Source organism: Triticum aestivum, chromosome 7D, assembly GCF_018294505.1.
Source record: "Triticum aestivum cultivar Chinese Spring chromosome 7D, IWGSC CS RefSeq v2.1, whole genome shotgun sequence".
Taxonomy (NCBI): domain Eukaryota; kingdom Viridiplantae; phylum Streptophyta; class Magnoliopsida; order Poales; family Poaceae; genus Triticum; species Triticum aestivum.
The window spans coordinates 2,715,070-2,728,846 of record NC_057814.1 but is presented as its reverse complement, the minus strand read 5'-3'; the positions used below and the strand labels follow the sequence as shown (position 1 = coordinate 2,728,846).

General features: G+C 41.0%; 1 long non-coding RNA gene and 1 pseudogene across 4 annotated transcripts; one reads left to right on the top strand and one right to left on the bottom strand.

Annotated features, from left to right (window-relative positions):
* The first annotated feature begins 3,216 nt into the window (after window positions 1-3,216).
* On the top strand, window positions 3,217-12,439 carry LOC123170112 (uncharacterized). 4 transcript variants are annotated; one of them, XR_006485044.1, is made up of 4 exons: window positions 3,219-3,808; window positions 3,930-4,209; window positions 4,301-4,423; window positions 10,170-10,747. It is a non-coding gene; the product is annotated as an uncharacterized lncRNA (long non-coding RNA). The 4 variants fall into 4 exon arrangements; XR_006485041.1 differs by lacking the exon at window positions 10,170-10,747 and adding an exon at window positions 7,300-10,154 and having other exon boundaries at window positions 3,220-3,808; XR_006485043.1 differs by lacking the exon at window positions 10,170-10,747 and adding an exon at window positions 11,853-12,439 and having other exon boundaries at window positions 3,217-3,808; window positions 3,930-4,423.
* Window positions 5,223-9,795, bottom strand: LOC123170111 (disease resistance protein Pik-2-like; annotated as a pseudogene).
* Window positions 12,440-13,777: the final 1,338 nt, after the last annotated feature.

Sequence of the window (13,777 nt, the reverse complement as noted above, 5' to 3'; positions counted from 1 at the left end):
CTTTTTCTATCTATATTGCTTTCTTGGTTTTCTCTTTTTCTGTTGTTTTTTTAATTGTCTTCTGATTTTTTTGTTACCTTTTTTATACTATATGTTTTTCAAACAGTTATATGAACAATTATTTAGATATGCAAACATTTTTTTATACTATAGTTTTTCCAGTACATGAACATTAACGCGCAAAAAAAGTACATGAACATTTTATTTCATCGTGACCATTTTTTTTCTAAATTTCAAATAGTATGATTTTTTATTACAAAAGTACTTGAACATTTTACCTGCTTCTTTCTTATAAATATAAAACGTTTTGCCAAATACATTATTTTTTAAATACATGATGTTTCAACATATATGATGGACATATTGATACACGTTGGACATCTTATTAATACACTCTGAGTTTTTTAAATACACGATGAACTATTAAAATACACGATATTTTTATAAATAGAAGATGAACATTCTTTTAATGACACATTAATTTTTTATAATTCATGTAGAGCATTTAATATTATAAGATGGATATTTGTCCATACATGATAAACATTTAAACACAGTATAAAGAGTTTTTGGTGCATAATGGACTTTTTTTCATGCACAACGATCAATTTTTAAATACACCATGAACATGTTTCAAATCTTTTTTTTGGGGGGCGGGGGGGATAAAGCACTTCCATTACTTAAGCAGGAACATTACAATCCTGCTCACACAGCAGGTTAAGCTCATCAGGTACGCATCTTAACCAAACAGCAGTTTTAGAAAGAGAAGAACCCATACGTGCGAGTGCATGACTCGCTTTATTTTGCTCGCGACGAACGGTAGTATTTCATGTGGTCGCTGAGCTAGTAGCTGCTTTGTCGCCTCCACCACCGCTGCTACAGGTGATCTACATGTTTCAAATCAAATGCTGACCATTTTTAATATATAGTCGAACTTTTTATATATACATGATTAGCATTTTCAGAAAACACATGATTAATATTTATGGATTACTTGATGATACTTTTTTAGCATACGATGACTTTTTTAAAGATGTGTTCATAAATTTTCAGGTACACATTGATATTTTAAATATATGATGAACATTTTAGAAACAATGTTATATATTTTGAAAATCATGGATAACTGTTTTAATTTACACATACATTTTTTATATTCGCGAATTTTTTTTGGCCATACTAGAACATTGTTTTTAGAATACAAGAATATATATCTTTTTTGGTATGAACATTTTTATATACATGAATATTTTATTTAGAAAAAGTGATATTTGTGTAATTTACTCGAAATAAAATATAAACTAAAAAAAGTAAGAAAAAGATAAGATTAGGCGTTGCTGGGCTTAGTGCAGTGCCACGCACTGTGAGCGACTGGCCCCCATCGGAACTCCTATGGTGACTCCCTGCCGCCGCTGCCGCCGCACTCACTGGCAACGAGGCTGCCATTGGCTGCTATGCAGACCCTCTCGCCCGTGCCCACTGTTGCCGCGCTCTCCTATGAGATCGCGCGTTGTGCCTCGCCCGACGCTCTCGCCATGACCGCCAAGTACGAGGCCCATGTCGCCGTGGACCTCAGGAGGCTCCTAACTGGGTCCTTCATTCTTGCTGCCGGAGGCGGAGGAGGCGCCTCCGCACTGGCCGCGCTCGCCAAGATGCCTGCCGTGCAGGGGCCTTTTTCGTGCGGCGGCGCGAGCCCTCCATGCAAATCTAAGTATTATTATTTTTAACTTTTCGAGATGATAAATTCTCCGGCTGATTTCTTGTAGCATGCACTAAGAGTGCCCAAGATCCAAAAGGCTGGGTTTGTACACGATAATATTTTATCTGCTTATTTGTGATAAAATATAAACTTTTTGATAAATACATATTTTTTAATACATGATGCTTCAAAATATATGATGAACGTATTAATACACGTTGGATATCTTACAAATACACTATGATTATTTTTAGAATACATGATGAATTTTCAAAATACATGAAGTTTATTTTTAAAATACAAGATGGACGTTTTTTCATTACTATTTGATATTTTGAAAAATCATGTTGAACATTTAAGTTTACAAGATGAATGTTTATTAATTACAGATGAAGATTTGTCAATACATGATTAAATTTTTTTATAAATACACAATGAATTTTTTTCATGCAAGATGAAAAATTAAATATAACAAGAACATTTTTAACATAAATGCTGAGCACATTCTGTCTATCTTTTATATATACCGGATGACCATTTTAAAATACACCTTGAATATTTTAAAAATGCATGATTAACATATGAATTACATGATGAACCTTTTTAATCTCGTGATGGCATTTTTAAAGACACCTTAACTTTTTGAATGAATGTTGAACATTTAATATTATTAAGATGAATAATTATTTATTAAACATGTGCATTTGTCAATACATGATGAAAATTTTGATAAATACACAATAAATAGTTTTTCACGCACATGAACAATATTTCATGCACGAGGAAAAAATTTTAAACACACCATGAACATTTTTAAATACACAGTCAACCTTTTATATATACACATGAGCATTTTATAAGACACATTGAATATTTATAAAACACATGATTAAATATATATGAATTACTTGATGAACCATTTTTAAGCACACACCAACATTTTTAATAGACATATTAATTTTTTTAACACATATATTTAAAAAATATTGCGATAAACATTTTTACAAAAAATCTTATATTTTCTGAAAATCAAGGGGAACTGTTTTTGAATAACACATAAAAAATTTATATTCGCGGACATTTTTGGGCATACGAGAACATTGTTTTTAAAATAGAAGAATATATCTTTTTGGTTTGATGACCTTTTTGTGATACATTTTTTTTTCCAAATAGACATGAATAGTTTTATATACACGAATAGTTTTTGAAACACGTGGAAATTTTATTTTTAAAACACCTTATTTGTATATAAAACAAAAAATATTCTCCATCCGTTCCATAATGTAAGACATCTTTTACAAGTAAAGAGCGTAAATTTGGCTTTAAAATTTGTCCACAAAAGAGTGTACTTCTATCTTTTCCATGGACTTTAAATTAAAAAATAATATTCCTGTCGCATCACCCGGCAACCAGGACCAATAACAATATACGCATGGTCTTCTTAATTTGTCCTAAAATGTTTATATGTATAGTTTGTAGAAACGTGTGAGTAGTACTAGTAGAAGAAAGATTAGGCGCTGCTGGGCCTAGCGCTGTACCATCGGAACTCCCAGCGACTTCCCCCGCCGCCGCCGCCGTCGCAGTCAGCCGCGACGAGGCCGCCCTCGTATGCTGCGCGGCCCTGCTCTCCAGCCAAGGACGAGACCCACGTCGCCGCCGACCTCACTCAGGAGGCTCCTAACCGGGTCCTCCAATCTTGCTGCCGGAGCTGGAGGAGGCGCGTCCGCCAAGATGCCCGCCGCTCAACGCTCCCGTCAGGCTGAGGAAGTGGGACGCCGCTGCTGCTGAAACCGGCGAGGGGAAGGAGGAGGAGGAGGCTCTGATCGTGTGGTCAGCGCACTGGATGTGCAAGCTGGCCACAAGCCTCGTGTGTTGAGCGCACTCGATGTGCGTCCCCCGGTGGAGGCTCTGCGCGAGGACCATTGCTGACGCTGAGCTATCGGAGAGGCTCGCAGCCAGCAGCAGCTCATCGGAGAAATCGTGTGGATTCTGCAGTGGTTACGGATTGGGGAAAACAAAGCTGACGCTCTTATTTGATCCTAGATGTCCCAAATTGGAGTCTGTTGTGGATAAAGTGAAGGAAGCTATGGGGAGCGTAAAATTCCCAAGGTATGAATTAACGAACCATTTGCACGGTTTTTTTGTTACTTATATTGAATAGATTTCAGAAGCATCTTGAACAAATAGCCAGTCAATTCTCTGTATAAATGCTTATCCTTACTCTTGCTAGGGAACACGTGACTTTGGGGCTGATCAAATGGCCATAAGGCGGCATGCGCTTCCGATAATAACAAGTGTATTTGAGCTGAAACTGATAGACCAGAGGACCGGCGCTACAAGTTCTGCTAGAATTGAGAAAGGAGGGTAGCAAGTTTATCGACAACGACGAGGCTGTTGTTGCGTTGAATGAGCTGGAGATATGAAAAAGCAAATGCGATCGACAGGATAAGTTTTGATTTAATTGAGCTTTGCTCTCTGCGGTATGATCTGACTTATTGCAGAGACATCCAGTAAGATCTAACCATCTAAGCTCTGTTTGTTTTTGGTGATTCCAACTATTTGCCCTATGCTGAATTTCCAAAGCAATTAATGTGTATGCAGATCAATTGATTGCTCATGGCTGTATATTGACACGCTATGCATGCAGTGGTAGTAACTACTCTGTTTCTTGGCAGCAGATCATATTGACACTTTGCATCCTTTCGTTCTGTCGGCCGAGGCGAGGTACCCTGTTCTCTCCCCCCTCTTCTGGTTTGTTCTTCAGATTAGCATCCATTAATGTGATAAGTGACTGTGTAGGATCTACTCTCCTGAGCTCTCTGAAACCTTACATTTTGGATTGTATGCACAGCCAAAATTTCAAAAACTGTTACTGGTAGTATTGAACTTATATGCATTCGAGAATTCCTATGATAAAATAAATGACTTTGTTGCCAATGTCCAAACACAAAACATGGTGTGGTTTGCTACAGTATGGTCGCAAAGAAGAAATCTTCGAGCATTGATATAGAAAACAGGGGTTTCTTCTTTGCTTCACTAAGACAATCAAACACCTACAAAATTGGAGTTCCTGGTAAAGAAGGTTAACACAAACTCTACATAGGGGGATAATGCTGCATGCGTTTGAAGGCAATCTACCTTCCTAAAACTCCAGCACTTTGGGCAAGAGACCTGCATACACTAACTGAACCATGTGACTGCTATTTAGTTAAATATAAGGTACAGAAATCTCAATCAAACATGTACTGTGGGATATATACATACCACAACCGACACGAGTTAAGTTCAAAAAGATCAATAATGGAAGTAACATTACAATAGAAGTACAAATTACGAGAATCAGTGACGGATTCAACAGTGCCACATACATATGCATTACAAGAATCAATAATGGATGCAGTCTGTTTATTTAGCCCTCAAGAAGGCGATGCAGACTTGATGAAATAATCCCCACTTAATTATACAATACGTACCAGATGATTTGTTGGTCAATCAAAAGATAATGTGACATATTCCAGTCTCTTCACTCGGTGATTATCTTTGGCCACTTGTTGGCATACTTTTCATCCAAGTAATTGGGGGTGTCCTTCAAATCTTGTACCAAGAACTTGGTTATTTCATCTGCTTGATTACCAACACTGAGATGCACCTCTTGGAGGCTCTTGAGAGTCTCGATGCCGTAAATCCCTTCAAAGGCTTCGAACCGCATATCAATCCTCTCCAGTGCTGGCATTACCTCTTCTCCTGTAACTGCAAAGCTCAGTCTTGGCACCAGAGTTGCAAAGAAGCGAAGCAACTTTAGACTCTTGAATCCTCCAGGTGGAATAATGATCTCCCTGTCGGTAAGCTGTTTATTTTCCTCAAGAATGTCCACTATGTCCCTATCATCCTTGGCTGCATCGAGTGTAAAGGTGAGCGTAAACAATTTGGGTAGGTCCTAGACGAGCTTGAAAGTATCAGTCCGAAGAACTGTCACGGAAAGGGTTAGCTTGTAGAGATTATTGAGATCTTTAATCCACTTTGGAGCCTTTTCCATCTTTCCAGACAGCTCCAGGCCAATGATGTATCTTGGAGGAGCAGACATGGTGTCCAATGAGTTAATAAAACCAGAGCCCTCATCATTGATTGTAAGAGTTTGCAGACCACAGCTACAGAGGTACTCTATAGCGGAGCTTAATTCTTTGAAGATCTGACTGCCCTCCCTTGTATTGAGCTTGTAAATTGCAAGCTTCCTTAGCCCTGTCAGCTGATGAAGGCTTGCTACAGCTGATGAGTCATCATCGATCTCAATCCCTGACAGTATACGGAGTACTTTCATCGGTTCCTTATTCTTCTCATGTGGTAACTTCAATGCCTTCCTTGTATTTTTGTTCCCTCCAAGCATGCTACGGAGCCGCTTGAGCTGTCCAAAGGCCTTGGGCAGCACCTCGACATTTGTCTCCCTTATGTCAAGAGTTTCTAGATACTGGAGCTTCTCAATCCTTGAGGGAATCTCAGAAACCTCTGTTCTTCGGAGGCTCAAATACTTCAGCACAAGCATTTTACATATGTCATTTAGATGTTTATCTGTCAAGCCCTTCCAGCCCTCAAGATCTAGCATTTGTATTATTCCATTATTGAATGAATGGAAGGGGAGTCGTCTGTTCTGGCTTCCAAACACTGTCAATGACCGCACTTGAGACAAGTTCATGCCTTTTGTTGAATTCTCATGCTTGGAACCAATGCTTTGCATGGAGAGTCGACGGACTTTGTTGCTAGGAGTTGGCATCAGCCAATGTCCACCAACAACAGTAATGAAATTCTCTTCACTTGACTTGGACACGATATATTCAAGGATCATATCATGAACTTTAAAGGATTTGACCTTCCCATTGCTGCTATGATCTACGGGGCGTATTATCTTCCTGCTTACGAGCTGATTGAAGTATGTTTCTGCGACTTCCTCTGCACTCAGCCCTTGCTTCTCAGAGACAAAGCATTCAGATATCCATCGCCGGGTCAGACGCTTCTTACTAATTTTTGAGCCCTTGGGGAATATGCTCAAGTACAATGAGCAGGTCTTGAGATCTGCTGGCAAATCATTGTAGCAATAATCAAGTATCCTTGTGACCCCCTCCAATGTAAGGGGAGCCACTTGCTCTGGAAATAATGACTTGCAAACTTTACTCCAATGATCACTCTTGTTTTGGGGGTTGCAAGCAACAAGGCCAGCCATGGTGACTATGGCTAAAGGCAGCCCCCCACAATATTTCCATATACCCTCATGGTTATTGCTGCTTTGTGGATTAGAAACAGTAGGAACATCAGCTGAATGCAGATGATCTGTTCCCTCTCCGTTGGAGGACTCAGTAAAAATAACTTCCGATCTTGTATCCCTTCTTTCACTCTCTTTGCTGCTTGTGGACTCAGAAACGCCATGAAGAAATAGACTTTTGGAGTCGGCATCACTTAGAACATTAACAGTTTATGCAGATAATCAGTTCCATCTCTTTCTGAGCATGCCGCACCAACGGCTTGAAATCTTGTAGTTACTATTACTGTACTATCCTTTGTATTATTATGTGGCAACCAATTTCTAATGGTCCCCCATGTTTCTACAGACCATATATCATCAATCAAGAGGAGATAACTGCCAAGAAAAAGGAAAGAAATACAAGTGTGAAGAAATGCCCCAACTTATTTAAGTTCATAAAAGTGAGAAAAAAAGGTGTTACACGATTGTCGTGACTAGTTTGGTGTTTATTTATGCTTTGATACATTACGTAGTTGCTCCCATATTTATTTTTCCAAAACTAAGGTGATATTTACCTTTTCCCGCAAAAAAGGTGATATTTACCAAAGAAATGTTAATTTGGGCTGTACTTCGTTGGTGGTAACAGGCTAGACATCTATGTATTAGAATGATATTGATAGAGGAAAAGCATGGACGGCAGAATGATATCGATACAACACGTAGAGTGATATTGATATTGGTGAGGTCGATTATTACACAAGAGAACTAGAGGCAGGAAATTGCACTATGGGTTTTGGCTTAACTACTGTCGCTGTAATCAATCAATGTGCATTTTTTGTGCCATTAATGTGTCCAGGTGCACTTAGGCCACCCATACTAGACCTTGGAAAAGAAGATCCTCTCAAAAGGCCAAGAGTACACATGCAATTTTTTCACATAAGTCGCTTTGGAGTATCTTAGATATAGTATGTGAACATACTAAAAATAATAAAGTAGACTATATACTACCACATGGTAGTATATGAGAAATGGGTGTAACTACACCCGGTAGTAGGATGCATTTTTCCTATATATATATGCAGTTGTACTAAGTTTCTTATTGGTAACAAATTGAAGTTCAGTTATAAAAGTTGCACCAGTATTTCAAACTATTAATCTTTTGGTGTTTAGTTAGCAAGGCTCCACTAGTTGCATAACTTACTTGTGTTTACTTATTTTCTGAAAAAACTCACATTTTCCAGCCACCATGGTACATACTTAAAGAATGAAATTGTCATGCTAAACAACGTGAATTTTTTATCATAGCTTTACTACATTTCTTGGTGCTATTTTTTCTATAGATTTGTACCTAGATTTACATTTCCTATTAGTTAACCTGGTGTGTGTGGGACATGGAGTTTTTTAGCCCGAGCTCAAATGAGCTTGGTTGAACAGTAAAATCGAAAAAATACTGAAACAAAATTCAAAAATTTCTGAAATTTTTTAGTGACAAACACTGACAAAAGTTTGCATCACTTGGAAACTTTCATCGTGAAATGAGCTCGGCTTCTACAAATGTCATTGATGAAGCTTTGCAAGCGTTGAAAACTTTTGTCAATGTTTGTCACTAATTTTTTTCTGAAATTTTCCCTTTTTGAAATATTTTTCGATTTTACTGCTCATTTGAGCTCGGGACTAGAAGAGTACTTTCAGTGTGTGGATGGGTTATATAGGAAATTAGGAAGTGAGAATATGGTAAGATTGAGTAGTCTGAGATTCATCCAGGTGTTGTAAAGTTCATTAAAATTTGGGAAAATCCAAACACGTGATGGATATACAATGATTACTAATTTAGGAAAAGCAAAGGAATAACTTAGAGGTACCTCCTTCCAATCAGGCGCTTTTTGAGTTCTTCAACAAGTTGGTCATGGTTCATTGTCTCTAGCTTAGTCTGCATCCAGTGGGAGCTACCATCATTGCTTTGCGTCCTGTGACCAGAGAGCAGTGGCACAATTCGTTTCACTGAGCTTTTAATGTCTGCCACTAGGTTTTTCTTCTCCAACTTCCCTGTGTTGCTGCCCTCCTGCCCCTCCTTTGGCTTGGTTTGACTGTCTACTGGTTTGATTTGCCCAAGAACACCCCTCAGGACTTCATCTTCATCGAAGTTCTGAGACACTGTGACTGATGCTCGACAGTCAAATCCATTCCCGAAATCTTGGTACAATGCCATGGCAATGGTGGTCTTTCCCACACCCCCGAATCCAATCAAGGACAAAACAGCTCGATGAGAGCCTTTATCACGTTTGGTTAGCCAAACCCCGAGCTTCTCCATGTCGACCACCACTCCCACTGGATTCTCTGTGCGGATGAGCTGACGGCTCGCCATCAGATGCTCAGCAATGACATATGTAACAGCATGGTTTTTTTCGGCCCTAGAGCCGCTTCTTACTGGGTTGTCCACTCCATATCTGCTGCGCCGCTCAGCAATGTGTTGTGCCCGGATCTTGAGCTTAGAAATCTTGGAAGCAATGTCGCGGCGAGGCCAAAATGTCCACACCTCGTAAACTGCCGTCATGATGAAGGAGCATCTTGCATCGGTGAGGGAGTCTTGAGGGAGGCGATGAGCAAAGTCATCGACGCAGTCTTCCATGTCGTATGCCATGTCACGGATCTGCTTCATCCAACTCTTGAGCCGGCGATCATGGTCGTCCAGGGCAGAACCAAGGTCGCCCAGAAAGGCCTGCATGGTGGCGAGCTCATCATTGATGTATTGGATGTCGCCGCGGACGCCACGGATCAGCGAGTACTCTTGGGCAAGGAGGTTGCCCAACTTGCATAGGAGAGACCTCATGGTGGCTTCCGAAGCTCCTACTACAAACTCCATCTTCTGCTTCTGTGCGCTCTTCTCTTCACTAGTACAATTTGTCCCTCCTGTTGTCCCAAGTGCAAAGACAGTTCACGCCCACTTCCTGCTCAGATCAGGCAGTTGCTGATTGCTAGAAGGAACAGAAAAAAAACAAGAGATAATGTCACCATGCATGAATCATGGCTAGAAAAAACAATTAAATACAAAAAGGCTCCACGTGTGTAGTGAGGCCAGGGAACCATTCTTGGTGAATATCAATTTGTCCCCAATCAAGGAACCTATACAAACAAAAGTTATATAGATATCACTGCTAGATACTGTACAGCCATTTTTTGTATGCATATATCACGACTTACAGAATTGGCTAATCAAAATATTACTATTTTTGAAAGGACACTGGGCAAACTGCCCACCAGATCATTTCATTTAGCCAAACGGCAAAGCAGAAGTTTACACTTTTCAAAACGCACAGCCAAGACATAATCGATCGAGCACCGAGCTACAGTGGGCAGAGCACACCAACACAAGAGCAGCAAGATGGAAAAGGAAACAGGGCCTAGGGCAAGGCAGCGAAGTTCTGCACCCAGGCCTCGAGGATAGAGTCACAGATGGACGAGAACAACGCCACCTCCAAAGCAGGACGTCAGCAGCAATGTTATCGAGCCACGGCTACTGGCAGGAGGAGGTGATCGCGAAACACCTGAACACCAATATGTTATCCCTAAAAACGAAATGAGAACTAACAATATCAAAGTTTCCCATCCCTTGTCTATGTTTGCATATAATCCTCAGCAAATTCCTTACTCTGCTTCACCAATGGCTACAAAACTGGGCTTGGTGTATGACTGCAAGCTGCTGCGTGCAGTCAACAGAAGAAGGATAAATGCATGCATGATACGTCTCTGCAAATTAGTACACCATGCAGTACTTTTTTTGTATGATTGCTAACTCCCCCAATGTTGTATGATTGCTAAAGTGGTACTGGACATGGTCATGTTAGCTGTTGTCAGTGAATATTTTTGCTGCTATGAATTGGTGAATCATTATGAATAGCTGACAAAGTATACAAATGTAAACCATTGTTGCGGTCATGTGGAAGGAATCCTAAAAACTCGAAAATCTACCAAAAATTATAAGTTACAATTGCGCAATGAAAACAAAAATGCTAAATTAGAAGCTAAACATGTTATTTGAGCTAATACATAGTCTAATCAGATAAATCATGTCAAATCAGTGTTTAGATAACATCTTCAACATACTGTGGCATTTCAGACTTTGATTGCTAGCTACAGACTCACCGGCCATCCTAAAAGCAATTGCCAACACATATTTTGGTCTCCACTGCTTTTACCAGCTCCAACTCTCTCATTGACTCGCTTTTGGGAGGATACTTAGCTAGGGGATATGCCTCCAGCTCTACAGTACACATCTCTTTATAATATTGTTCAACACAAGGAAGACAAGACTACGTAAGCACAACTATGGAGTAATTTCGTTAAATATCCAATTCAGGAGAGCTCTGATCGGGGATAAGTGGTCTACGTGGTTGCATGTAGTATGAAGATTGATACACATCACCCTAACAAATGAACCAGACGTATTCTATTGGAAGTTGACGCCTTCTGGGGTTCTCTTTGTGAAATCGATGTATGTGGGTTTAATAAACTCAGGTCCAGTATTCCATTCAAAACACATTTGGAAAAAGAAAGTACGGCTAAAAATGAAGATCCTCATGTGGTTTGTTCATAGAGGGAGTGATTCTTACAAAAGACAATCGTGTGAAACAAAAATGGCAGAGTAATAAACACTGTTGTTCTTGTGATCAAGAAGAAGTGCACCACTTGCTTATTGCATGCCCGCTTGCTACTCTACTATGGTGTATGATTCATGTGGCTTTTAACTTGTCGCCGCCCACTAGTATAGCAAATATGTTTATGTTTGGTAACTAGTTGGAAGCGGTTGAGACTAACACTAAAGTACGTATCTGAGTGTGTGTATGTGCGTTGCTTTGGGCTCTTTGGAATTGTCGTAACGACTGTATTTTTAATAGAGTGAAAGCTCACCTTTTTTTTCAGGTTATTTTCCACGCTACAGGATGGATCTGTATGTGGTCACTACTGCAATATGCGGAAGCACGGGAGCTTATGCTATGTGGTCACTACTGCAATGTGCGGAAGCACGAGAGCTTATGCTATCTAGGTGCAACAACTGGGAGGCGGTAGCACAGAATACCTACAACCGGTTTGGATGACAGTTCAATAATTATGATAACACCCTTAAGAGTCTTATTCCGCACATCACTTTTTTATTCTGCTAACACCACCACCACTCGTCCCCACACCCACGATACCTTCCCACCAAACCCCACCTGCCTCCTCCTCTCGCGCACCCCACCTCATCTACCACGATTCCCCTCCACCCCGATCCACCTTCTGCCCCGCCGCAAACCTCTCCCACCAATCCCCACCTCCTTCCTCCTCCGGCACACCAACCCTGCGCCCACCCGCCCGACGCGACTTCCTCATCGGTGCCAACTTCCTCCCCCCAGTGCTGCCTTCCTCTACCCGCCCCGCTGAAGGAAATATGCCCTAGAGGCAATAATAAAGTTATTATTTATTTCCTTATATCATGATAAATGTTTATTATTCATGCTAGAATTGTATTAACCGGAAACATAATACTTGTGTGAATACATAGACAAACAGAGTGTCACTAGTATGCCTCTACTTGACTAGCTCGTTGATCAAAGATGGTTATGTTTCCTAGCCATAGACATAAGTTGTCATTTGATTAACGAGATCACCTCATTAGGAGAATGACGTGATTGACTTGACCCATTCCGTTAGCTTAGCACTCGATCGTTTAGTATGTTGCTATTGCTTTCTTCATGACTTATACATGTTCCTATGACTATGAGATTATGCAACTCCCGTTTACCGGAGGAACACTTTGTGTGCTACCAAACGTCACAACGTAAATGGGTGATTATAAAGGTGCTCTACAGGTGTCTCCAAAGGTACTTGTTGGGTTGGCGTATTTCGAGATTAGGATTTGTCACTCCAATTGTCGGAGAGGTATCTCTGGGCCCACTCGGTAATGCACATCACTATAAGCCTTGCAAGCATTGTGACTAATGAGTTAGTTGCGGGATGATGTGTTATGGAACGAGTAAAGAGACTTGCCGGTAACGAGATTGAACTAGGTATCGAGATACCGACGATCAAATCTCGGGCAAGTAACATACCGGTGACAAAGGGAACAACGTATGTTGTTATGCGGTCTGACCGATAAAGATCTTCGTAGAATATGTGGGAGCCAATATGGGCATCCAGGTCCCGCTATTGGTTATTGACCGGAGACGTGTCTCGGTCATGTCTACATAGTTCTCAAACCCGTAGGGTCTGCACGCTTAATGTTACGATGACAGTTTTATTGAGTTTTGATGTACCGAAGGAGTTCGGAGTCCCGGATGAGATCGGGGATATGACGAGGAGTCTCGAAATGGTCGAGATGTAAAAATCGATATATTGGACGACTATATTCGGACTTCGGAAAGGTTCTGAGTGATTCGGGTATTTTTCGGAGTACCGGAGAGTTACGGGAATTCGTATTGGGCCTTAATGGGCCATACGGAAAGGAGAGAAAGGCCTCAAAAGGTGGCCGCACCCCTCCCCATGGTCTGGTCCGAATTGGACTAGGGAAGGGGGGCGCACCCTTCCTTCTTTCTCCTTCCCCCTTCCCTTCTCCTACTCCCACAAGGAAAGGAGGAGTCCTACTCCCGGTGGGAGTAGGACTCCCCCCTTTGGCGCGCCTCTCCCCTTGGCGGGCTGCCTCCCCCTTGCTCCTTTATATACGGGGGCAGGGGGGCACCCCATAGACACAACAATTGATCCTTGAGATCTCTTAGCCGTGTGCGGTGCCCCCCTTCACCATATTACACCTCGAGAATACCGTTGCGGAGCTTAGGCGAAGCCCTGCGTCGGTGGAACATCATCATCGT